Source organism: Vulpes vulpes, chromosome 15 (assembly GCF_048418805.1).
Source record: "Vulpes vulpes isolate BD-2025 chromosome 15, VulVul3, whole genome shotgun sequence".
NCBI classification, from domain to species: Eukaryota; Metazoa; Chordata; class Mammalia; order Carnivora; family Canidae; genus Vulpes; species Vulpes vulpes.
Genome location: NC_132794.1, coordinates 117,462,118 through 117,488,497, shown reverse-complemented (window position 1 = coordinate 117,488,497; position 26,380 = coordinate 117,462,118). Strand labels below are relative to the sequence as shown.

Genomic DNA, 26,380 nt, shown 5'->3' with positions numbered 1-26,380 from the left:
TAAGGGAACAAGCGTGTGCACAAAGCCCCAATGCCCAGGCGGAGGGCAGCGACGCCCCTGCCGGCCTCAGCCCCCCGCCCCCGCCCCGCCCCGCCCTCACCTCCGCGCTGTCTGACCCGGATCCTCGGCGCGGGGACTCAGGCCGGCTGCAGCCCGCTCCCAGGTTCTATGACTCAGCAGAGCGCTCGGCTTTTATCTTTCAGTTGGAATTTGCCAGCCGCGCATCCAGGGGGAGGGACGTCTCCACCGCGTCTCTAAGCAGATGCCGAGCGATCCCCAGCTCTGCCGACCGCTTCTCAGGAACGCCCAGCGCCGCTCAGTCCCCAGACCGCGTAGACGGCTACGGGCGGGGGAGGAGGCGGGCAGGCAAAGGCAGGGCCCCGCAGCCCGGCCACCGTCCCCGTCCCCGTCACCGCGTGCGCACCCGGCAGGATCCCGGAGCCAGGGCTGCTCCGCCACAGCCTCACGGGGACAAGGGAGAAAGGCGGGCCGCTGGGCGAGGCCTGGCCGCGGAGCTCGCCTCGGGGTCCAGCTGCTCCGGGAGGGCGGCTCCGTCCTGTCCCGGGTCCTTAGAAAATCCCCTCTGGACTTGAAGGGGCTCGGAGGCCAATAATCAGAAGGCACTTCCACTCCAAAAGGAAGCTTGATTTTAAGTGGTGAGGCGCTAGGATTGGGATCCATCAAACCCTGAGGAATGAAAACAGAATGAGCCCGACAAGTAAGACGGGCGCCAGTCGCGCGCCCGTGGAGCGGGGATCTCCTTGCAGCCAAACCCCGCGGGAAAGCTCCGCAGAAGCAAAGTGAAAGGGGGGAGGCTCTCGGGGAAGAGCAGGTCCTGCAGGGTCCGGAGCTGGAGGGCACCCGGGACAGCTGGGCGGCGCGATCCGGAAACAGTCACCACCCAGGATGCAGATGCCCCCCCACGCCCGGGACCTCGGCCTCCACTGCCCCCGGGTCTGGAACCAGGAGGGGACTGGGCTCCCCGCCGCGTAGGGCCCGATCCTTGGCCCGTGAGGGTGCTAGGTGCCCCTCTGCGCCCAGCCCGCCCCGCACCCACCCTTCCCTTGCACCCCAGCTCTTCAACGTGGGCACAAATGTCCAAATTTCACCCCATCCCAGACCCGGCGGGCGTCTTTCTGACACGAACCCACAGCGCGGTCCCGATAACATCCGGCACGGCGATGATAATGCGGGAAATGGCAGGTGTGGGTGATCCTTGTGCTCGTCTACACCCGGGTAAGCAACACATTGGAACAAATGGCCAAGCTAAGGCTGGGGCCGAGCCCTCCACGACGGGGACAACACCGTCCTGGGTGCTTCACGGCCGCTAATCTGCGAGAGCCCCACCGGCTCATCATCACTGCTGTCTCTACAGCGCAGGTGGGGAAACTGAGGCCTGGAGAGGCTTGCCCCGGGTCACACAGCTGATGGGGGCTGGAGCGGCGTGCACCGGAGCGGGGCGGGGGGCAGGGGGTCTCCGGAGACCAGGTCCACACCGCAGGGCGCCTGAGATGAGGACGGTTACGCGGGGCGGCGGCGGGGGGGGGCCCGTTCCGGTCACAGGGCAGCTGCTGGCCAGGCCGGACGGAGGGACACAGCAGGTGCGCAGCCGTGAGCCCAGCAGTGACGCCTAGAAATCCGTCCCAAGGAAACGACAGAGTAACGGCGCTCGGGCCGGTGCGGTCCGACAAACACCCGGTGGCACCCACCCTGTCCCCAGCACGGCCCTCGCGACTTCATAGCCAACTCACTGGAGGATGATCGTGGTAACGTTGCCCGTAGCGTGACGCTGACACCTGGAAGCACCCTCGGTGTCCACGCAGAGACGACTCCGGGAACACGGAACATGCGTGTGCCAGAACACAGGGGCACCGTCGGACACGCTGGTCCATGCTTGCTGCCATGGAAGGAGGCGAACACCACACTGAGTAAGGTCTTTCAAAAGCCAGTGTGTATGGGGACGCCTGGCTGGCTCCGCGGGTGGAGCGGGCAACTCTCGACCCCCAGGTTGTAAGTTCAAGCCCCGTGTTGGGTATAGAGAGGACTTACAAGTAAAATCTTTAAAAATCGTGATAAAATCGTGATAATAGGGGCGCCTGGGTGGCTCAGTGGTTGAGCGTCTGCCTTGGGCCCAGGGCGTGACCCCGGGGTCCTGGGATCGAGTCCCGCATCGGGCTCCCCGCAGGGAGCCTGCTTCTCCCTCTGCCTGTGTCTCTGCCTCTCTCTCTGTGTCTCTCATGAATAAATAAAATCTTTTAAAAAAATCATGATAATAAATATATAAAAATTTTAAAGCCGGTTTGTATAATGCGATCTTTGTAAGCGTCTGCATGAGACACAGACACAGAGACCAACAGAGTAGGGTAGACAGCCAAGGTAGCAACCCTTGCATATGTGGCCAAGGATTTCTGACAAGGTGCCAAGAGCACTCGATGCAGAAAGGACAATCTTTTCAACAAATGGTGCTGGGAAGACGGGGTGTCCCCACGCGAAGGGATGAAGCTGGACCCTTCCTAACCCCACACGCTGGAATGAGCTCAAATGACATCAAAGGTCTAAATGCAAGACCTAAAACTACAAAGACCTTTATAAGAAAACGTAGGATCAAAGCTTCATGACGCTGGACATGACAATGATTTCTTGGACACGACGCCAAAGGCACAGTGAGCAAGAAGTGGTCGAACTGGGCTTCATGAAAATTTTAAAATGTCATGAATTGGGGTGCTCAGGGGGCTCCGTCGGTGAAGCATCCACCTTCGGCTCAGGTCACGATTCCAGGGTCCTGGAATCGAGTCCTGCGTCGGGCTCCCTGCTCAGTGGGGAGTCTGCTTCTCCCTCTGCCTCTGCCCCTGCTTGTGTTCTCTCTCTCTTTCTCTCTCTCTCAAATAAGTAAATAAAATATTTTTATTTTTTATTTTTTTAAAATAAAATATTTAAAAAATAAAATAATACATAAAAATAAAATTTTTGTGCATCGAGACACACTATCCACAGAGTACAAAAGGCACAGAACAGGGAAAAAAATGTTTGCAAATCGTGCATCTGATGAGGGATTAGTATCCCGAATACATAGAGAACTCCTACAACTCAACAACAAAGAAAATAAACAAAAAACGACTCTGTCTTCCAATAAACTTAGGCGCGTGCACAGACCCACCTACAGGCCCCTCATCACTGTCGCCAGCATGTCCCTCGCAGAGGGTCCTCGCACAGACGCCCGAGGGCGGGTGTCCGTCCCTTCCAAACCCCCCGGGGGGCTGGGGTGGGGAGCGCGGGGCGCACCGAGGGCCGTGCTGAGCCCCAGAACTTGAGGAGCAGTTTGCTCATTCAAGTCACGGCTGTTTTCCTGAGCCAGGAAGCGGCGCGTGCGCCTTGTAGAGAATGTCGAGAAACCACGGGGGCTCGCCTACGAAGGCCGCCCCCCACCGCCCGCCGGGAGACCTGGGAGGAGCGGGCCTCCCTTCCACCCCGGCCCCGAAGGTCTCGGAGGCCCCGCTGAGCGTCCAGGACGGATCCCCGCGGCCCGACGGCACCGAGGAGCTGTGGCAAGGGTGGCCCAGGAGCACCGCGCAACCCCCAGGCATGGCCACTTTCGTCTCTGCAACCGGTCGCTGTCCGGAGGGCCCGGTCTCACCTCTGCGCCCGCCCCACCCAGGTGTGACGTCTGCGGCTGCCCCAGGCCTCCTCCCTCCCGGAGCCTGGCTGTGCCCCAGGCCGCTCCACACGCGCCCACTGCTGCCCCAGGGCTCCGGGTGTCGGCCCCCTGGGAGGGTCCATCCCCGGTTACGCTGCCCCCTCCCCCAAGGCCACCCTCTCCCGCCCCAGGGCATGACCCCACCCTACCGGCCACCAAGCCTGACCATGGTCCCCGCTCCCAGGCCCCTGCCCTCAGGCCCACGCCTCGCCTCCCGCCAGGACCCTCTCTGGGCTCCCCTGGGTCACACTCAGCCCCCGGTACCGCGGCTCTCGGCTCTCGTCACCCAGACCCACCCAGGCGTGGACGACGTGTCTTCATTATAATTTGCTTCGTTGGTCTTGAGAAACAGCAGAAACGCTGTCACTCCACACGTGTCCTTTGCATTCGGCTTCGCTCGAGCGACACCAAGTCCTCCATGTCTCGGCTCACGGGTGCTCGTAGAGCCCGTCGCTCTCAGCTCGCTCCCGCGTGGGTGCACATGTCACGTGTCCGTTTCCCGCCGCCCCTCCCACCTTCACAAAGGACGACGCTGCAGTGAGCACAGCCCCGCACGCATCTGCGTCTGCTCCGAAGGCTCTGGGCAGGTGCCCGCCGGGGACGCTCTCCAGAGCCGCCACCAGGGCCCCGGGACGTGCCTGTGCCCCCCCACAGCGTGATGCCGGCCCCTGGCTGGGGGGCCCTGCCGCAGGCCCGGCTGCAGCTCTGACTCCCGACGAGGCGGCTCATCTTCACTGTGCCAGTCGCTGGCCGCGCTTCTGCCCCCGCCATCCTCCGTCCCTCCCGTCACCTTTGTCACCTTTGTCTCTGTCGCTTACTTGTCCTTCGTGGCTGCAAAGGAGGCCAGGATATAGTCTGGATGTTAACTTCTGTTGGTAAAGTCTTGGCGAGTCTTTCTCTCTCTCTCTCTCTTTTTTTAAAGATTTTATTTATTTATTCATGAGAGACACACAGAGAGAGGCAGAGACACAGGCCGAGGGAGAAGCAGGCTCCCGGCCGACCAGGGAGCCCGATGCGGGACTCGACCCCGGGACCCCGGGATCCATCTTTTCCTCTGTTTTATGATGGTTTGTTTCTTGCTTAAGAAATGCTGCCCCGACGCACCAAGGCACCCTCCGAAGTTCGTTTTCGGGGATCGTCTCGCGTGGAAAGCCAACGTGCCGTCCCCCTTAGCGAGGATGCCGACCGTCCCTCCGCCGTCGTGGTGCCAGTGGGCCCTGCTCACCTCACACTCCCGGGGCTCCGCGCCACCTGGTCCGTCCTCAAGCTGCACCAACGTCACACCGCTCGGTTACACGGTTGTCAGAAGTCTTGACGTCTGGCCGGGCGCGTCTCCTTTGCCCTGTTGCTTTTCGAACTTGGCTTTTTTTTTTTTTTTTGACATTGATTCGTCTACGTCAACGTGTCCAGAGCAAGGAAGCCCATGGGGATCCTGAGGGGAATGACACCCAACGTACCCGCTAACTGGGAAGCGGCTGACGTCTTCTTGAGACCAAGTCTTTCCGCGACCTCGTAGAGCTCTCCATCCATTTAGGATTTTTTTTTTATGTCTCTCCACGAAGCTGGACATCTTCTCCCAAAGGGTCTGCACGCCGTCTGCTGTGTCTTCCGCCGGAGCCTCACGTCCGCGCTACCATCACGCGAGGCGCGTCGAGAGTCGCTGCCGCCTCTCCTCGCTGTCACCGGCGGCGAGCTGCCGTGGAGAAACAGTGTCGATTTTTTTTTAAGATTTTAAGTCGCGTCCACACCCAACTGGAGCTCCGAGTCACAGCCCCGGGATCGAGAGTCGCCCGCGCCACCGCCTGAGCCCGCCAGGCGCCCCGTAATTGGTGTCTCTCCACTGACCCTGTGCCGGCAGCTTCCCGGGTCTCTTAGCCCCGCGGCCCCGGCCTGCCTTCCCCGGGCCGCGGTTCTGCTGCGCCTCTGCGGTTCGTGGGTGCGAACTACCCTCCTGCGCTCCGGGCTGCACGGGACCTGCCGCGCGATCCGAGGCAGGCGCGGGGATTAGCATCCTCCTCTCAGGCCGGTCTCGAAGGGAAATGCTCCGCGTGGCCGGCCCCCGCGCATCACGTTTGCGGCAGGATCCCCTCGGCTTCTGCTCCTCAGGTTAGAGACGCCCCCGTATCCCAAATTTGCTAAGTGCAGGGTTTTAAACGTCTTGCGGGCGGCTGTTATGATTTATGAAACGCTTTTCCTGCATCTGTATCGCCCTGTCCCCATCCCTCGGAGCCACCCTTGCGTCCCCGCCCGCGCCCCAGGGTCGCCTGCCTAGACCGTCTTACCGTTGCTCCTGGTGGGGGGTCCGGTCCCATCATTTCAAGCCCCGAACCTGGGAGAGCACAGGTTGGCTCTTGAGTCTCCCTGACACGCGTCCCGCCCCGAGTGAGTAGCGAGCGACAAGGTCACCCCTCAGGCCTGCTGGGCACTTGCAGCCCTCCTGGGGTGGGGCATTTAAGGGTCCGAGCACCCACCGGGTTTGTCTCCGCCTGCCCCCTCCCCGCCCCTCCCCTGCTCTCTCCCCGCAGCCCCTTCCACCCAGCAGCCGGGGGAGGGCGTGGAGGAAGGCCTCCCACCCTCCCGCCGTCACGGCCACCTTGCCAGCAATCCCATTTACGTCTGACGCTGCAGCTCCATCGCCCTGACACGGAAAGCTTCCAACACGAGGTCAACTTCCCAACTCCCGTGTGCTCCTCCGCGGCGACGTCGGCCTCGGGACACCGGGAGCCCAGTGGGTGCACGTGGCCCAGGGCTGGGTGGGCCCAGTGACCCCGGCTCTGCCTGGCAGCACCTCCCACGGGTGTGCCGCTGTCCTGAGCTCAGACACCCCGAGGGACTGTCCTCTGACCCCAAGGACAGGGCAACGCAGACCCACTGGCACGGACACACGCGGCGGGGCCGGAGCCTGCAGGACAGCTTGGCCGTCACACGTGGCCACAGGTACCACGTAAAACACCGACTTTCCTCGGAAATACACGCACCGTGTGTGTGAAGGACCCTCCCGACCCAGATGAGTGAACGATTCCCGCCTCCACCCTCCGGGCAGTAGCCTTGCTCCAGAAGATTCCTGGCCAACCTCAGCTCCTACGAAGACCTCAGACAGGCCCTTCCACCGCGGGAGGACCAGTGTCCCCTGGTGGGTGCAGCACGGAGACCATCACAGGGGCTTCATCGCACCCCCTTCCCTGGGAACCCGGCAACCCTGTCGCCAGCACCAGGCCCCACGGAGCTTTCCAGAAGAAAGCCCCGCCCCCGCCCCGTGGCCTGTAGCAGAGACACATGGAGGAAACGGGGCCCCGAGGCACGGGCGCCGCTCGGCATCAGACAGCAGAGCACCGTTGTGGGGTTCCCTCCCCGCCGGGGCCGTCGTGTGCAGGGAGCCTGGGGACAGTCCCCAGAACAGAAGGCACAGGGCCCCCGGGCCCGGAGACAGAGGCCCCGCCCCTCAGGCTGGAGGCGCCTCGAGATCCAGAGCCAAAGCCTGTAGGGTCAGTAGTCCCTTCCGCCGAGATCATGTGCGACTCTGCAACCACCCGGGGCTGCACTCACCCCTGGTCACGGTGCCTGTGACACGAGCACCTGGCGGGGACGCAGGCTGCTGCATCCTGGCCCGGCCCGGAAGGTGGGCTCTCCTGCTGGGAGGGGCGGCTCACACCCACACCTGCTCCCGTGCCCCTGCGCCCTCACCCTGCGCCCTCACCCCTGTGCCCGCACACACGTGCCCTCACCTGTGCTCACACACCTGCTCCCGCACTCCTGCACCCTCACCCCTGCACTCACATCCCTGTGCCCGCTCTGCAGGGACATGACCTGCACCCTGTGCACTGGCTGCTCCTAGAGCCCGCGAGCCAGCCTCAGACGCCAGCTCCTCACCCGGACTATTGTCCCCACAGGTGCCGCGCGAGGCCTTCACCCGACGGAGGCAGCCCCGCCCCTGGCCTCACACAGCCCGTGCCCCGACCGTGCCCACACCCACAAGGGAGGCCCGGGGACGCAGCCCACTACCAGCACCACTGACCCCTGGGGTCAGGCTCCGTCATGATGACGGGAGCAGGTGTGCACGGCCCCTCCTGGCCAGGAGCAGCCCACCTCCTGCACTCCCCGGGGCCCTGTCCGTGCCCTGCGCCCCGTGTGCCGCGTGGACACGGCCCTTTTGTGCCGGTGCTAGCGAGTGTGCTTAGCCCGGAGCCATAGCACAGAATAGCCCCATTCACGCTGGCGCACAGGGCTGCTGTCCCCGGGAGGACGGAGACAATGGCCCTTTCACGAGGGTCATAAACACAGGACACTGCTGCCCTTCTTCCAGGCCAAGGCCTCACTGGCCGCTGAGAAAGAGGAAGGTGACTCGGGCAGAGGCATCGAGCAGGACACCCAGCACCTCCCCTGCTGCAGGGCTGACCGCCTGCCACACCCCGAGCCCGGGCTGGACACCCATGTCCTTGTCCCACCTGCCCCACCACCACCCCGCAAGGCAGTGCTCGGGTGTCCCACTGTCCTGCTGCACACCCTCGGTCCATCCATCCTCCCGCACGGCTCCCGTGGGATTCCACCCGGAGGGGGTCACTGACCGGCAGCTGAATCAGCCCATGACCCAGTGTCCCTCCTCCCCTGCTCCCCGCTCCCCTGGCTCGCTCCTCTTCCCCCTCCCTAGTCCCCAGGACCCACATGGGCCATTTGTTCAGGTTGGCCTGGGGGAGGAGGGACTGCGGGTAACGAGCTGAGGAGGCCAGTGCCAGCAGTGGCCGTAGAGACCTGCCCCAGGGAGGCGTCTGTCCCCGGGGGAGGGGCCTGTCTCCCCGGGGAGGGATTTCTCACCATCAAGCTGGGTGGGGGTCCTGCTGCTGGTGGCAGTGGCTGACGTACCCCCGGGATAGGCAGCGGCCTCTCGGGTGGTGGACAAGGACGGGGGCAGGGGGAAGGCACTTTGTGTGAATGGGTCAACGTCACTGTCTGGACCTGTGGTTGCTGAGCTTGTGTTAGCGGCCCTGGCGGCCCTGGTGGCCCTTGCACAGAAGATGGCAGCTAGAGCGGCCGAGCATCAACCTAAGGCAGGAGGACCCCAGGCCCCGGACCCCGACCCCTGTGCCCTGTGTCCCCTGAACATGAGGCCCAGGAGCCGACGGCTAAGGCACGAGTCCACCAAGTGGACCACCACAGGCAAAGTCAGGGCCTGGGAGGAGGAGACGACCGGGGCAGGGTGTCGGGGTGACACTCCGTGCCCTCCCCCCATCCCCACAGCACCTTTGTCACCTGGGGAGACTCAACGCTGCGCTGAGCGGCTGTGCCCCGATCCAGGCTCCCAGCGGGGTGTGTGCTGCGTGACGCAGGCCCCGAGGGCTGTGTCCACCTCACAGTGTTCAGCCTCAGGCTGTGTGGCCGCGGCACAGCCCAGGGAGCCAGTGGCAGGCGGCCGGGGGTGCAGGCGAGGGGCTGGGGCCCAGGGGCATTTGGTGGCATGCACCCCAGAGTCACACCCCGGGGGCCACAGGCCTGGGGCCACACGCCCGGGGCCACACGCCCACCCAAAGAGGCTGGTGGCCGGGACCAGGCAGCCAGATTTTGTTTGGAGCTTGATCCACTGCTTTTAAAGGGGGGCTTCCGTGAACCCCGCTGCTCTGAAAGAACACGGACGCCAGAGGGGCCCTTTCCACACCCTGCTATTGGGGGCTCCCCTGGGGGTGGCTGGGGCACTGGGCACTTGTGTTCCTCGGCCACAAGCTGAGAGGATGTGCCCAGGGTGTGACAGAGGGACCCGGCGTGCAGGGCAGCGGGCAGGGGTGTGGGGGTGAGAGGCTCCCACAGGTGCAGCGCCCAGGGCCTCCCTAGCCCCACGGCCCACGCTCGAAGTGCCCCCCACCCCCCGCAGAGGGGAAGCTGGGCTTGGCCCCGCGAGGAGTCCCAGCGCCACCAGGACCAGGAGGTCACACTGGACTCGGATTTCTGGCTCTGGAGCCAGGCAGTGGGAACAGGCCCCGTGCGACTGCAGCGGGCAGCTGACAGCACCAGGTCTGTCACCAGGCTGCGCCACGAGCCCGGGTGGGGCCGGGGGCAGGGTCTGGCCGAGAGGAGGCCGCAGCTCGTTAGCCTCCCGCTGACCAGGCGCCCAAGTTGACACAGAATTTAAGATGGAAAAACAAGCAGCCCAGTGAAGTGAGAACGAGCATTAATTAAAAGCACAGCGTGTGGCGAGCCACGTCCCCAGGAAGGACAGCGGCGCCACCGCTCAGGCCCGCGGGCCGCTTCGGGGCCACGCCGTGCGGCCTCCCGCCTCCTTCCCCACTCGGGCTCATCGCGGCCTACGGGGTTTTGGCAAGGGCCGCTTGGCTTTCATTTCCTCCCAAATGTCGGGAAAAGAAAGACGCTGAACTCTAATTGACTCGCCATCTCCCAAGCCAATTACTCGGACTCGTTGTTCTCAGTCACCAGGTCACGCCCGGGGCCTACGTGAAACAGCTGTGTCCACCACACACGACATTTTTGTCATCGATAAACCCCCCTCCCCGCCGAGAAGGAACTTGCTGTCGACTCCGGGTCAGGAGTCCGGCCTCCAGCATTGCTGCTCTGGCTCCGCAGGAGTCAAACCCACAACACGGGCGCCAGCAGTCCCGACGAGTCCACCCCGAGGAGCCCCCAGCACAGCCCCGGTCCACCCGTGGGGTCCGGCTGCCTCCCTCCCGCAAGCTCAGGGTGCAGAAGCCCCGTCCCCCGCAGTCTGCGGCCCGATTCCTGCCACAGCCTCTTGGGTGCCGCCTCCCAATTATGTTCCTGACTTCGGCTCACTGACTGCACCTCAGTGGGGCCCCAGAGCTGACCCCACTTAATCCACGCTGCCCACCCATCTGCCTCTCCCCGACTCCTGACCCAGCATTTGCCATCAGCCCTGCAGGGACAGCCCCTTTGTTGGACTGCCAGTGGTGGCTCTGGTCTAGGCTTGTGCATGCTCCACCTGCCCACACCCCACCCGCCCCAATCAGCACAACCACTCACCTGCTTCCTCCTCTGCCAATGCTCCTAACCTCTGGCAGAGCCTTGGTGCGTGCCAAGGTGAGTGACCTGAGAAACATTAATCCAGGAGTCATTCCTTGAGCCTGCCCACAGAGAAGCTACCTCGTGTCTTTCACACACACACACACACACCACTACCACCACCACCACCAACACCACCACCATCACCAACAACACCATCGCCTCCATCACCATCACTGTCATCATCATCTCCACCACCACCACCACCACCATCACCACCACCACCATCATCACCACCACCACCCATTTCTAAAATTCTTGGTAAACAGAAGTTGTTGGAAAAGGGAAGAGGAGCCAGGCCTTTCCCAGGCGTGTCCCTTATGCTAACTGAACCCTCCTAAGTCTGCTGGTTTCTCCAAGCCTGGTTGACAGCAGCCCCAAGCGCTGGGATTAGAACTTGTCTCATGATGTGGATTCCCGATTCCATGTCCTCTTCCAAGTTCACAGAGTAAAGCTCCCTGGCCCACCCTCCGTCATTCCAAAAGTGTACGTGAGACCACAACCACGTGACCTCAAGCTGACAGCCCTGTGGCCAGCCGTTTGCTCCCGGATCCACCCAGACAGAAGCCAGCACCCCCAGATCCCCTCAGTTCTCCATGGGGACAACTTCAGAACTCTTTCTCGGGTGGTGGTGCCGCTCAGTTAGGTCAGAACTCACCTTCCACTGAGGACAGCAAAATGCCAACAGGACTAATCCCAGGGGCCATTCCGCACTAATTACTGAAGAATCAAGGCAGTTTTGCCAAAAAGTTGGCCACCGCCTTGTACTTGGACCTCTGCTTCTTAGCCTCTCAGGGGGAGGAAGGCAGGAGAGAACCCTGGTACTCACTCCAGGGGGGGGTTGTTGGTCATCCACACCATGCCTGAGCCCTTGGGGGTGATGCCAGAACAACATGCCCCCCACACTGCACCCCGATTTCAAGGGGTTGTAGAGATGGCACCCTTGGTCACAGTGGGGAGCCCCTGCCCTCAAGAGTGGTGACCACAGACTGGTCCTTGGATAGCAGGTGACCCGAGTGGCACCAAGGACTCCAGGCTAAGCTGGGTCCTACATGGTCCCAACTAGGTGCCCCAGCTGCCTGGCAGGGGCAGACATGACCTCCTCTGGAGAAGGGCACATCCGTGTGAGGTGTCAGAGAAACCCCACAAGCAAATGTTCAAGGACGGAGGCCGACATGCAGCTAATGAGAGCCAGGAAACCAGGAGGCGAGGCAAATGAGCAAGAACTGAGTCTAAAAAAATAGAAGAGACCCATTCAGCCTTCAGGCATTAGAATTAACAAACACAGGTTACAAAAGAACAAGTCTTTCTATTTTTTAAATAGACTGTATTTTTAGAGCAGTTTTAGGTTCACAGCAAAATTGAGCAGAAAGCAGAACTCCCATACACCCCTGCACAGTCTCCTCCTATTTTATTTAAGGAAATAAGTTACAAGCTTGACAATAACGTCAGGGAGCAGAAAACTGTAAGAACTGATACGTCTAAGCTGAACAAGGAGAGAGAACTTCATAAAAACAAATATAATCACTGAAATCAAACACCCGATGGATACTTTTGGTGGCAGATTGGGCAGTGGAGCAGAGAAGTGGTAAATGGGAAGATAATTCAGAAGAAATCACCTAGAATTAAGTGAAAAAGATGAAAAAAGAAAGAGAGAGAGAGACAGAGAGAGAGAGAACGCACAGAGTCGGAGTAAGAAAACAGATGGAATGAGAAGCTCTCTCAGAAGGGAAAATGAAGGGGGAAAAAAACCCCAGGAGTAGAATCTAGAGATAAAATGATCAAGAATTCTCTGGAATCGATGAAAGACAACAACTCCAAGATGCAAAATAAGCCAAAACCTCGACATACAATAATGAAAAACGAGGGGAAAAAACAGCAGAAACAGTCTGCCCGAGGAACAGAGCTCGCGTTCAAAGGCAGGATGGTCACGCGGACTTCTCATCAGGGCAGTGGGAGCAGGAGGGCAATGGAATCGTGCACTCCATGTGCTTTCAAGATACTGGCTGTGCAAGAACCCCGTGCCCAGGAAGAGTATTTTCACGCTCACTCGTGAAAGAAATAAATTTTCAGACGTGAAAAGGTGGGAGAGGGATCCCTGGGTGGTGCAGTGGTTTAGCGCCTGCCTTTGGCCCAGGGCATGATCCTGGAGACCCGGGATCGAATCCCATGTCGGGCTCCCGGTGCATGGAGCCTGCTTCTCCCTCTGCCTGTGTCTCTGCCTCTCTCTCTCTCTCTCTTTCTGTGTGTGACTATCATAAATAAAAAATAAAAAATAAAAACGTGGGAGGGACAGAGAGTAGGAAGCGAGTTCTGAGTAAAGGAAGCTCTGCAGGCCGTGCCTCGGGTGACAGGGTGCTTCCACACGCAAGAAGAGACAGAAAGCAGCAAAAGTGCTAAATGTGTGAGGAAACCTAAACCAGGAAGCGACGGTGCAAAACTAACAGTAGTTTCCGGTGGTGTTAAAAGGGAAGCAAGATAGAAATGAAATGCCAACAACACAAACATAAAAGTTAGAACGGGGATGACGTAAGATTTCCCAAGTTCCGCTGTCTCGTCTAGGGGGAGGATCTGGATTAGGGTTGGCCTTCAGTAGGTCGATGTTTTCTTGCTACTTTTTATCACGATCACGAAAATAACAGAAAACATAATATATACCATTTAGATAGAAGAGAAGGGGAAAACGCCTCCACTAATGCGAAGGGAGGCAAGAAAGAAGAAAAATAGGAACAACAAGTAGAATAACACAAAATAAAACAGATTTCAACCCACATACATCAGCAGAACCATCAAGCAGAAACTAAGCAATGTACTTCTCGGGTAGAAGCAAAACGGCAGCGAGGCGGTCATAAGTTTTGAAACTCCCCAGATTTCCTCTCCACACAAAAACGGACCAGTCAGCACAGCGAGACGTAGAACAAATTAAAAACATCTTCCGCAACAGCAGGTGACAAAGCCCTGCCACTCCTGCCCACCGCCTGGTGTTAACAAACTGCCCCGACACTCACAGGCTCAGAGCCAGTGTTTTATTTTGCTCCGGGACGCAGGTGCATCGGGAACCTGAGATGCAGCTGCGGAGCGGGGGCTCCACTCCAGGATGGCTTCCACACCCACGTCTACACAGGCAAGGTGGCTGGGGCCCCAGCGTCCTCTCAACCCCCGGTGGTGGTTGTGTTCCCGACAGCGATCTCTCCGAGAGGTCTCTACAGAGGCTACAAGGCGGGCGCCTGGGCATCAGCACTGAGAAGAGGAGGGGGGTGGGCCTGCCTGACGGGGGGCAGGGGACCAGACACCCCCACCTCGGATCCCCACATGGTGTGGGAGCCGCGCGCAGTCAGCAGGGCCTTGGGGTGGCTCCACGACGGACAGAACCCGGAGATCACGAAGCATCTACCGTGGAAGGAGGGTCCCTGCTTGAGGCGGAGGCTTAGCCAGACAAGCGGATCTTGTCAGAAGATAAATGCTTACGCGATTTTTCCTGGGAAACAAGGAGGAAACTTAAAGAAACTCTACCCTCAGCAAAGTTAAATAAGTGACGAAATGGGGAAAATACATGACACTTATATCACAGTAAAGGATGAACATCCCTAAACTATAAGAAACCTCCAAAATTGGGGCACCTGGGGGGCTCCATTGGTGAAGCATCTGCCTTCGGCTCAGGGTGTGACCCCAGGGTCCTGGGATCGAGTCCCACGTCGGGCCCCCTGCTTCATGGGGAATCTGCTTCTCTCTCTGCTTCTACTCTTCTCCCTCTCGTGCTCCCTCCCTCCCTCTCTCTCTCAAATAAATAAATAAAATCTTTAAAAAAATTTTTTTAAAAGAAACGCAAATTAAAATCACACTGTCTCTCCCCTCTCTGGCAACCCCCCCCAGCAATAAACCTGACGGTACCACCGTTGGGGTGGAGGGAAGCGTGAGGCCCACATGCTGCTGGCAAAGCGACGCAGGGGGCGCCTCGTGCCGGGACTGAGTGGTCCACACAGTGGAGTCGCGCTTCCTTTCTGGTCTGGAAGCGCCTCTTCTCATAATCAAGTGAAAGATTTGCTGAAACACATGAAACCATGTACCCACGAGGTTCTACTATGTCAGAGTAAAAGTACTTCTAATAGCAGGAGACTGGAAACAAGCCAAATGTCCGCTGACGGAGACGGAGCTGCCGCCGGGGCAGGACGGCGCCCCGGCACAAGACGGGGGGGACAGGCTCTTCCCGGGGGCAAGAGGGAGGCCCGGGGCTCGGCTTTAAATGGGGCAAAGTGGAACCAGGTCACGGAAGGCTGCCTTTTGCCTAAGTCGGGAGGAGGCACACATATGGAAAGACGAATGCATTTGCTTAAATTATGTTTAAACGGAAATATGAACTAAAAAAGGCTCAGAAAATATTGCTGGCAGCAGAGAGAAGAAGATTTCAACAGAAGGATGAAGCTGCTCTTCCCAGAACACACTCTGAGCTGCGCTCTGGATGCTCCAACGTAGAAGTGACACAGAGTCCAAGGGGGCCCGACAATCCCTAACAAGTGGGAAGTGAAGTAAAACAAATGAGCCTCGCGCATGACACCCTAAAGGCAGGTGAGTGCAGGGAAGCTGTGAAGCCTTGTCCACTAGCCACGTTGTCATTACCTTGACGCTACCGGGCATACGGCGAAGCAAGACGCAGTCCTAACAAGGTCACTAGGAGCCACGAATTCCAGCCTCAGGAAACAGAGAAATGTAAAATCAGAGAAATCACGGTCTTACATTTGAATTGAAAAATATCAGAATAAAGGGACGGCCGGGTGGCTCAGCGGTGGAGCATCGGCCTTCGGGTCAGGGTGTGATCCCGGGGTACTGGGATCGAGTCCTGCATTGGGCTCCTTGCGTGAGGCCTGCCTCTCTCTCTCTCTGTGTCTCTCATGATAAATAAAATTTTTTAAAAAAAGAAAGAAAAGAAAAGAAAAGAAAATATCAGAATAAAACGATGATGTATTTCTCTTAGAATTTCTTGTAATAAATGAATAAATAAATAAATAAATAAATAAATAAATAAATAAATAAATATTAAAATAAAATAAAATAAAAGAATTTCTTGGAGCTTTGTCTGACAGTCAGGAAAGTCACACCCAACCAAGCCGGCAGCCACAGGCTCCCCCAACGCGGCTCTGTGGGGCTTTCCTGCTCCGCAGACTCGGGTCCCCAGGGGACGGGGCCCACTCCGGGCCCGCTCAGGACCCCGGCGGGGCGGGCGACTCAAACCAGAGCACGAGGTCGCGTGAGACCCAGGAGAAGACCCAGGGCCCCGGGCCCATCGGTGGAGGCTGCGAGCGCCTTGACGAGACACAGGAACGGTGACCACCAAGGAGAAGCCTGAGACGGGGACTTCACCCAGATGCCAGACTCGGCTCCGCGGAGAGCGTGCTAAGAGCATGCGTGGGCCCGCGCGGGACCGGCCAGCAACGCCCTGGCGCCCACCACCCAGAGACACCACCCAGTGAATGAGACACTAGTGATTTGAACGCGTACGTCACCAAAGAAGATGTGCTGATTCCCGACGGACGTGCACACGTCCTCAACACAGTCAGTGAGCGAGATGGACCCGAAGCCCCACGGGAGGCGACACAGGCACGAGTTGCCAAGGACACGGGGTGAATGGAACTTTCACACCAAGTGTGCGGTCATCTGGGGGAAGTTCTGGCAGTTTCTCATCAAATAAATAGTAGACGTACCCTGTGAGGCCCCCATCCCACTCCTAGGAATTCCCTCACAAGAAACGGTGCGTCCAGGATGCCTGGGGGGCTCAGTCGGTCAGGTCATGATCCCGGGGGTCCCGGGATCGAGCCCCGCTCCCCGCATCGGGCTCCCTGCTCGCGGGCAGCCTGCTTCTCCCTCCGCGCCTCCCCTCTGCTCATGTGCTCTCACTCTCTCTCAAATAATTAAATAAAATCTTAAAAAAAAAATCCTCAAGGCTGCAGACAAAAAGGTCAGTTGCCTTCCAGAGTCAAAAGAAGCCGACGATAGTCAGACTTTCAAAACCCACACAGAATGGGATCCGTGGGGGGCTCAGCGGGTTAGCGCCTGCCTTCGGCCCAGGGCGGGATCCAGGATCGAGTCCCACGTCGGGCTCCCCGCAGGGACCCTGCTTCTCCCTCTGCCTGTGTCTCTGCCTCTCTCCGTGTCTCCCATGAGTAAATAAATAAAATCTTAAAAAAAAAAAAAAAACTCACACAGAAGCAAGGAAACAATGGAGAAACATTAAAAAAAAAAAAATCTATGAGAGAAACCATGAATCAAGGATTTCAGAAGCAGCCAAGTACGGCACGTCCATGGCTCCAGAAACTAAGAAAGTGCTAAATTAGTAAGGATAATGACTTTAATAATTTATAACTAATAATAATGTAATAAACTTTTTATAATAGCTAATAATAATAACTAATAATAATATAATAAAATTTTGAAAGAAAAGGGAGCTTGTTCCAAGAACACAGGAGCCGAGCCCAAGGCGGTCCTAAGGCAGAAAGCTGGGGCCGCTCGTCACACGGAACACACGGGGTTATTACCGGACGTTACCAGGGACGAGTCGGTCGTCCACGTGTCCGCACTGACGTGGAAATCAGCGGGCAAATAACGAGGGGCAGGCACGGCTCTTCCTGATGGGAGGATTCCAACCAGCGACGTGAGCCGAAGAAGGGGCTCGAGGGCCACAAGGCAAACAGCACAGTGACCACCGTGGGGGGCAGGACACGCAGGGGACGCTAGGCCAGCGGGGGTGACCGGAGAGGCGGGGTCTCCACAGGCCCCCCGAGACACTGGCCGGCTGCAGTGCAGAAACCTGGCCCCCAGGACGTCCGGACCAGTGTCACCGTCGACAGGACAGGGACACGGACAGCTCGGGAAGCAGGACGCAGAGAAGGGGCATAGGCGCTGCTGTGAGCTTCCTGCCAAAGACACGTAACCTCGTTGTGGTTTGAGAAGAACTCAATCGTGGGCATTTTACCAAATAACGAGCCAGTAGTTTGCAGCATACCAATGTCCCAAGAGACCAGGCAAGGAATTATGGCAGGTTGGAGGAGACCAGGGGACCCCAGCACAACGCGGGGTCCGGGCACGGCCCGGGGGCGGAGGAAGGGCCTTAGCGCTAGCACAGCCCACAGCCGGGGAGGCCTGAGTAGGGTGGGCGGCGCCGCAGCGATTCCAGTGCCTGGTCCCCTAAGCTGCCAGCGCTGGGGGGCCCGGGCGAGGGGTCAGCAGAGCTCTGGGCCGTAAGCCTGGAACTAGCTAAAAATAAAGCTTTTAAAAAATAAACACATTAAAAAGATGCCCAACACCACTAAAGGGAAATGCAAACCAAAGCTGCAGCGAGGCTCCGGCTCACATGGACGTAAGTGAGGAAGGGCGGCAGGTGCAGGGGAGGATGCAGGGAAAGGGGCGCCCACGGGCCCATGGGTGGATACTCGCAGTGTGGACCGTCGACACCCGGGAACGGCATCAGGCCTTGATGAGGGGAGAAGTCCTGACACCTGCCACAACGCGGGTGAGCCACGGAGACATCCTACCGAGTGGAACCAGCCAGTCCCAGGGGACAAAGACCGTCTGACTCCATCCCGTGAGGTCCCTGCAGGAGTCACACGCGTGGGCGCCAGGGGTGGGAGGGGACGGAGTTCAGTGCTATTCAGTGCCGCGAGCTGACAAGCTCCGGAGATGGCCTGCGGGGGCCTCTGCAGCAACGGATGTGCTTAATGCCACTGGATGCACACGTACGCGGCCAAGGCCATCAGCGCTGTCACCCAGGAGCTGACCTCCGCCGCCCGCCCGCGTCCACCATCCCTGGGCTCTGAGGACCAAGCCACCCTAGCAGCCCAGCCTGGGAGCGAGCGTCCACGGCCACGCGGCCTGTCCAGCCTGCTCCTGGCCCGCAGACCCCCAGCGTCCCCTCGCCGGCTTCCCCCCGGGCCTCTGGCAGCTGCCGTCTGAGCAGCCAGGGGACAGGCCAGGTCGTGGGCTCCCGAGGAGTTGGGCAAGGCCCTGGACACTGAACACGCGCTTTCACAACGGCTGCAGGCCTGTGTTTCTGGCCACCACCCACTCCCGGAGGGCAGAGACCGTGTCTGCCCTTGGCCCCGCCTCTCCTCCGCAACGAGGGCCGGGGTGTCTGGCCCAGAAGAGGTGACCCAGAAATGCTTGGCAGGGAGGGAAGTGTGGTGGCCCCGAGCCATGAGGTGGGGCCAGGAGGGGACGGTGCTGACCCACGCAGAGGGTCTCGGCGTCCCCAGGCACAGCTTGCAGGCTGCAGCTCCCACCCCGCGAGCATCTCCGCGTGTCCCCAGACGGGCCTCTGCTGTCCCACCCTCTCCCGAGAGGTGCGTGGCCACGCGGAGATCAAACGTGGGCGGAAGGGGCAAGAGGGGAGGTCTCACATCTCATCTCTCAAAGGGGAAAAGCCCTCAGCCTGACCTGACCTCCTGGCTTAGGCACCGGAGTACCTCATTCTTCTTCCAGGATCTTCGCCGGATGTCCCAGAAAACCAGCCTGGAGAGCAGGTGCCCCGGGGGGGGGGGGGGGGGGGTGAGCGGGAGGCCTCCCTGGCGGCTGGGCTGCTGCAGGGGAGCCTCGCCCGGAGCCTTCTTCCTCCCTCTCCGGGCCAGTCAAGAGCAGTCTGCCTCGGGGTGCCCGGGGGCCCCGTGGGCGAAGCGTCTGCCCTCAGCCCAGGTCACGATCTCGGGGTCCTGGGATCGAGCCCGGCATCGGGCTCCCTGTTCTGCCCGCCCCTCCCACTTGTTCTCTCTCCCTCTCTGTCTCTTGAAAAGATAGATAAAATCTTAAAAATAAAAATAGATTATAAATTTAAAAAAGAACATTCTGTCCGCCTCCGGCCCTTCCTCACCGCCTGCGCTGAAGACCCCAGAGTCCCGAGGACCTTTGGCCTCCAGGTGCTCCCGTAAAGAAACGCTTTGGGCCCAACAAACCCCAGCCCCGTTCTCCTCCTGGAACCACCTGCACTACCCTGTGATTTTGCACCGAGGCGCCCAGCCCAGGAAAGCTTGGATTAGAAACCGTAAACCAGGAAAAAAAAAAAAAAAAAGAAAAGAAAGAAAGAAAAGAAACTGCAAACCAGCAGAATCGCCGTTTCCGGTACAAAAGACTCGACACAGGGGCCTTGGGTAAGGCAGTTCCAACTCCAGAGGCCGCCGCGGAAGCCGGGACACAGGCTCACCAGAGCCCGCGACGCAGCAGCGCAGAGAACGAGGGACCACGCAGCTCCCCAGAGCTCAGGCTGCCGCGGCACCAGGCGGGGGCAGCGGCGGGGCCACCTTCTGCTCGTCATCGCCAATGTCGGAACGATCCGTGGAAACCACGCTGCAGAGGCGCCGTCCCACCCCGAGAAGGCGGGCGGCCGGGGCTCAACCGCTGGGCAGGTGGGACTCCCCCGGCTCCTCTGCCCTCCACGACCCGCGTCCCCGCCACCCTGGGCCGCCTGGGGCATCGCTGGAAACGTGCAGGCACCGTGTGCTTCACCCCACGAGGCCCCCCGCACCCCAACCCCCTGAGAGGGCCCAGCCATGGGCACGTGTGACGCAGGGTCCACCCCCCCCGCCCCGAGACCCTGAGCCGACACAGCCCAGAACCGCCCTCCGTGGCATGTGTCCCCAGCTCGCGCGTGGGTCCTGCCCCGGAGCCGCCCACCCTCCGCCCACTCGGCTTCCTCGTGGCATCCACACATCCATCCCGCGCGCCTCGATGCCCACGCAGCTCTAGCTTCCCTGGAGCTCACCTGCACCTGCGCTACTCCGCCTGCCCCGCTGTGACGCCCTAAGACAACTACACACGTTAAGGCAGTTACTGGGGGCCACGGACTCTCGGAGGCCAAGGACGCATCGGGCCCAAAGCTCTGATCATCAGGACCCAGTTCAGGAGACGGGTGAACGTCACGCAGACACAACAAATCATCTTTTCACTGATTTTTGAAGATACCCATGAATATGACACATAGAATCACAATAGCGTGATGCAAATTTTGCGGGGAGGGGGCGTCCACCCGCGGAGTCAGGAGGTGACGCGGCAGCTGGAGACGTGGGGTGCGGGAGCGGAAGGCCCCGTGTCAGGGAGCGGGGCCCCGGGCCGGGCGGCTCTGCAGGCTGAAGTCCCAGATCAGGGTCCCTGCGCCCCTGCGTGGCGCGGCTCTGACGGGCGCCCTCCTCCCGGTGCAGACAGCCGCCTCCAGCCGAGCGCTCACCCGCCCAACACGGAGGGCAGAGCGAGCCCTCTGCGGGCTCCTCTCGGCCGCCCCCCGGGACCTCACGCAACCCTCATCACCTCCACAGGCCCCCCTCCTCACACCGTCCCAGGGGCGCAGGGCTCCAACACGGGAATGTGGGGACACACAGCCTGTCGTGACAGCACCTAACCTGGCCCTGTGCCCAGAGGGAGGGCCTCCCGTCGTGGGGTCCCCGGGGTGAGGCCCACGACTGCCTCCCTGGGGCGCACACACACGAGGCTGACCTGAGAGGCCTCTAAGAGGCAGACCAGCTGGGGAGTCTCGGCCCTTCCCTGAGGTCAGCCACAGCAGGGAATCTTTGGGGGGAAGTCCTGGCGGGGGGGGGGACAAGGCCCCATCACTCCGCCCTGGACTGCGGCACAGCCCTGCGACCTGCAACCCGTGGTCCAGGCCGAGCTCTGGTGGAGAGGGCCTGCTCCCGCCTCACCCGGGGCCTCGGTGAGTGTGGAGGTGGCTGTTCAGACCGAGGGGCGGGCAGGACAGAGCCGAGGGTGCCTCCAGCCCCCGGGAGGGTCCGCAGGTGCCAGGACTAGGGGCACAGATCCTAATTTGGGACAAGACCCTGCCCCATCCTGGGTCTTGGGCTCCCCACTTGTAGAGGAAGCTCTGTGATTCCGTCATCTCGTCCTCTGCAGGCTCCTTGAGGACGTGGCCCAGCCTGGCCCCACGGTGGCACCGCCTCCCACCCCTCAAGATCGGTCCCGGGCCTCCTGCAGCCCGTCCCGTGTCTCGAGGCCCACCTGTGCACCTTCACACAGGTGGAGAGAGCACAACACCGCCTGGAGCACGTGGGTTTTTATCATCACCGTTTCTTTTTTATAATCGTTTCGGCTCACTAGGCCGTTGTTCTCAACCTGTAGATCTTGGCAGTATCAGGAGAGCAAACTGCTGTTACTAGAAGCCCAGACCCGGGAACTCTTGCCTCTGAGGCCCCCAACTGCCCCCGGCTGGGAGCAGCAGGCCTGCGGGAGCGCTGCTGTGGGACCACGCGGGTGGCCCCGGGCGCCTGCCGAGCTGCCGGCCCCTCCCTCCCACGCTCCCGCCCCGGATCTCAGCGGCCACCGTCACCACCGACAATAAACGCCGCAGTAAACCTTTTCACTAGAAATAAAGTTCCCAAACAAGAAGCCTGTACAGTGATGCATCCGTTTGCTTGAAAACCCCATTTAGAACAGAAACTGTAACTTCCATCATCCCCCAACCGAAAGGCACCATTACCAACGTCCCTGCTTTCCAACCAGATTCTTTCTGGGAGAAAGCAGGTGCGTCCAGGTAAGATGCTGAGCCGCTGAGTCCCTTCCCCAGTAACCGCGAGGGCTCCGCCTGCCTGTGGCACTGTCCTTCACTGCCCCGGGGCTGGCCCAGGTCCCCTGGAGCCCGAGACGCACGGGGCTGGGCCAGGGTTCTTGCTCCTGAGAGCACAGCCGCGTTCTGCTGACCGATCCCAGAAACCCTTCTACAGGGGACACGATCCTCCTTGGGGCTGAAGAGGACTGAAGCTGACACGGAGGAAAACAGGTCTCTGTGTCATGAATGGGGGCGGGGCGGGGGGGCACTGCAGGCAGTTGCCAAAGCCAGTCTTAATGTACCGGCACAAATCAGCTTTCAGAGAGGCCGGGAAGGGGTGAGGAGGGTCCTGAGCCCCTCCTTCTAGTCCTAGACCCCCCTCCTCCCCCCCGGCAGACACAGGGCCTGGAGCCTTCTCCTCCCAGCCCACCCTAAGGAGGCAGGAGCCCTCGGCCTCCCTCATGGGCGCTCCCCCACCGGCCAGCACCCAGCTCTCGGCCCTGGGCAGGGAGGGCGCCTCTGACTCCCACTGCCCGGCCGGTCACCCCCTTCCTGGCACCTGCAGACACGCAGCAGAGCCTCTTAAGGTGTCCCTCCCGCAGGAAGGGAAGACTGAGCCACACCTAGGTCGGGCACCAGGCCTGCCTCTCCCAGGATGCAAGGTCAAAGGGACGGGCGGACAGATTCCCTAGGAAAACCCCGTCCAGGCCCCGCGGCCCCGCTCGGCCTCTTCATTCTGCCGCTTCCCCTCCGGGGCCCCCCCGCAGCTCTGCCGCCCCTCCTGGAAGCGGGAACAGGGAATTAAGCCGCTGACACCGAGGGGGAGGGGCGGCCCAGCCGGATGCGGAGACGCCCGCGGGGCGGTCCGGGCACCTGCGCCCCACCTGGGGCCGGTCCCTGCGCCCAGGCCTGTGCACCTGCCGCGGCTCCGGGGCTTCCCTGGGGGCGGGAGGAGCCGGGCCGCAGCAGGGGCGCCCCCCCACCCCCGCCCCCGCCCCCGGGCTCCGCCCCCGGCCGCCCCCCGCCCCCGCGCAGGGCCCCGGCCCGGGGCGCACGGTGCCAGGCGCGGGCGCAGCGCGGAGGCCCGGGGCGGCGGCTCCCCCAGGCCCCCGCCCCCGCCCCGGCCGCCCCGGCCCGGCCCCCCGGCCCCCCCCCCCCGCCCCGGCCGCACCTCCTTTCCTTCCCTGCGCAGCGCATCCTCGCCGAGCGGCTGGCGGTGCGGAAGCCCGGGCCGCGGCCGCTGGGATCCCGGCTGCTGCGCAGAGCGCGGGGCGGAGGCCGCGGCGCCCTCGGACCTGCACCCGCGCCCCCGCCCGCCCCGAGCCCCGCGCCCCGCGCCCCACGCCCCGCGCGAGCGTGCTCAGCCTCGGCCGCAGCTCGGGCTCCCCGCCCCGCCCCGCCCCGCCCGCGGAGCGCGGCAGCCAGGCCCACAATTCACCGTCAGGCGGCGGCCCGGGGCTCCCTGCACCTGCCGCCGCCCGGGGCTCACCTGCGAGGGCGCCCTCCTGGAGGGGCTGGAGGGGCCCCCGAGCCCCGAAGCGCGGCAGGCGGGGTGATGCGGCGTGAAAACCTGCGCGCAGGGGGAGTCGCCCCCCAGGGAGGGCGCCCCCCCCCCCCCCCCGCGCACCTGCAGGGCGGGGAGCCCGGGGTCCTGTGCGTGGGCAGCAACATGTTTGCAGGTGGATCATCTCGAGGTGGGGAGAGGTGCCGGCCCCTGGCTGCCCTTCTTCCCGGGCCCAGGCCCTCCCCCCAGGCCCTCCGGCCACAGGTAAGCCCGAACCACCTGTGGTTCCTTGATTGTTGGCGAGGAAGGCATTCCACAGCCAGAGACTCAGGGGCAGGGGTGCCCTCCCAGCCGACCCCCGTGGCACCTTTCACCGGCCCATTCACCATTCTCTGCCATCCAGGGTGGTGGACACACAGGGGGACCTGGAAGGCCCACAGTGTCCGCCCGCTGCTGCACTTCTTCAGTCCTTGGTCAGAGCCAAGGACCTGCGGTGGGTGGCTTAACGGGAAGAGGAAAAGGAAGTCTCTGGAGGACATTCCTGGGAAAAACCCAGTGGACCCAGGAAGGCAAACCTAAACCCAGGTAAGTCTTCCAGAGGGCTGGCCGGCCCCAGGCTGTGCAGTGCGGCTCCCCAGGGTCTCAGCTGCCGGGAGGCGGAGCGGCAGGCACTGCTCCAGCCTTGGTTGGGTGCTGGAGGTCCCTAAGCCCGCGTGGGACCACCCTCATGCTGCCACTGCCGCTTCCTCCATGAGCTTTTGGTGCAGACTCAGGAAGCACTGGCTGACTCTTTGGAATGGGTCTTCTGCACCTGTCAGGAGGAGCATCTGCTGAGCGTGCATGTGGGACACAAGTATTCTCACATCTGATCCACTCCGGAAGGTCCACACACCCGCCTGCTCCTTCCCAGACCTCCTTAACCCTGATCCTCCGGGGCTGCTCCTTATCAGCCCCTGGTCATGGGGATGGGGGTAGATGAGTATCTCAGCTCACGCTCCTTCCACGGAGAGCGGAGAGCCAAACACGCTGCTTGCCGATGCCCATCGGGTGGCCCTCCCTCCCTATCAGCCCCTCCACCCCCATTAGGGCTGGTTCCTCCCATTAAGGCTGGTTCCAGCCCCCTCCCGCCCGGACCATCAAGGCACCGGGTCAGGTGCACACCAGGCTCTATTTCCCAGTCATTGGTCAGCTGGTTTTAGGGAGCTTCCCATGAAACTAAGGATGCCAGTGGAGGGAAGGTGCCTTCAGAGGATCAACTCTCTGCTCAGGCAACTTGTTTACATGTTTAGAATGTGCTGGAGGACAATCTTGTGTCGGTCTGCTCACGCCACCATAACAAAATCCTCCAGATAGGAGGCTGGAAGTCCAAGACCGAGATGCCGGCAGGGCTGTTGTTTCAGACCCAGTGTGCAGGGATCCCCTAAAGGTCTGCATGTTCCCCTTTCCCAGCACACAGTCGGGGAGTGTGGCTGCAGGTCCTCTTCAGCCCAGGAAGAAATGTTCGTACTCACGGGGTGAGGCCAGGATCCTTCCCAGAGACACCAGCTCTAACTACAAGGATGTGGGTGTGTGACCTGATTCAGGTGTGACCACCGTGTGAGGGCTGTGACTTCTGGGACTGTGACTCAAGTCTGGATCTCCTCCCCGTCTCTTCGGTCAAAGGAGTCAAAGGCGCACAGGGGGCTTCCATCTAAGGATGGAGGGAGACAGACAAGTTGGAGGGGATTGATCATGTGCACCCTACCCACACCCCTGGCTGTTTCCCCCAGAATGGCCCAAAGCCTCTCCCTGCTCCAAGGCACTAAGGCAGACGTGGACGAGGCAGGCGCCCGCATCCAGGGGAAGCATTGTCCTGGCTCTTTCCTGTGTGGAAGGACAAAGGGGCCACCATGGAGTGGGCAGTCTTGGACGAGGGAACAGCATGAGAAAGGTCACCTTAAATACAACTTCTCAATGCATTTGGGTGTTTTTCAAAACCAAAGTTAAATGCGTATGTGAAGGTTATATAAAGTGTAATAACATTTTATGACATAAACTTGTACCAATTCAGTGTCACTAGCAGCAAATTAAAAACAGAACATAAAAACACTTCAAATGTATGTGAGGACTTACCAGGCCAAAAATGTAAATAAAAGGGGAAACTCAGCTAGGGTTGGAAAAATACTCATCGGAGTGTTCTGGTTCTGGGTAAAATGGAGTAAGCACATTCCCCAGCAACCCCCACCCCTGGCCATTTCTGTCCAAATGCCGCTCTAAAATCTGAACAGAGGCATGGAGTAGCCATTTGAGGATTCTGGAAGGTAAATGGTAGCAGGTAGATTGGGGGGGAAGATTAGAATTTGGAGCACCACCAAGCTGGTGGTGATTGCTCTTATTTCCCAGCATGGATTAAATCCAGCCCCAACCTGGAAGCGGCAGGGGCATGAACGGAGATCATTCCAGGAGACACCTTCCAATTCCAGCTCAAGAAATAGGAAACGGCTCCCCTGATGCTTAGTGAGGGGGGAGTACATCTTCCTTCTATTTTTGTCCTTTCTTTGTTCCCTCATGGCCACCCCCACATAATCCAATGGTGGTGACAGCAACCGCAGCGACTACAGAAGCCTAACACTCTACGGGGAGCAGC

The 26,380-nt window shown here is 60.6% G+C and overlaps 1 protein-coding gene and 2 long non-coding RNA genes across 52 annotated transcripts in view; 2 read left to right on the top strand and 1 right to left on the bottom strand.

The window, feature by feature from the left end:
* Window positions 1-23,565, bottom strand: part of JAKMIP3 (Janus kinase and microtubule interacting protein 3) — a 97,046-nt gene extending 73,481 nt beyond the window's left edge. For 20 of the 50 annotated variants that reach the window (XM_072740454.1, XM_072740440.1, XM_072740458.1 and 17 more), the window contains exon 1: window positions 23,422-23,556. The gene's annotated coding sequence lies outside the window, so the exon portion shown is untranslated. Of the gene's footprint in view, window positions 1-100; window positions 777-23,421 lie in introns of those variants that run through there. The other 30 variants (XM_072740441.1, XM_072740459.1, XM_072740446.1 and 27 more) reach the window with 18 other exon arrangements.
* Window positions 22,146-22,939, top strand: LOC140595754 (uncharacterized). The gene is made up of 3 exons (XR_011997632.1): window positions 22,146-22,235; window positions 22,426-22,481; window positions 22,853-22,939. It is a non-coding gene; the product is annotated as an uncharacterized lncRNA (long non-coding RNA).
* Window positions 23,566-23,851: 286 nt separating the features above from the next.
* LOC140595753 (uncharacterized) lies at window positions 23,852-25,432 on the top strand. Its single transcript, XR_011997631.1, has 3 exons — window positions 23,852-24,018; window positions 24,158-24,339; window positions 25,204-25,432. It is a non-coding gene; the product is annotated as an uncharacterized lncRNA (long non-coding RNA).
* The last annotated feature ends 948 nt before the right edge of the window (window positions 25,433-26,380 follow it).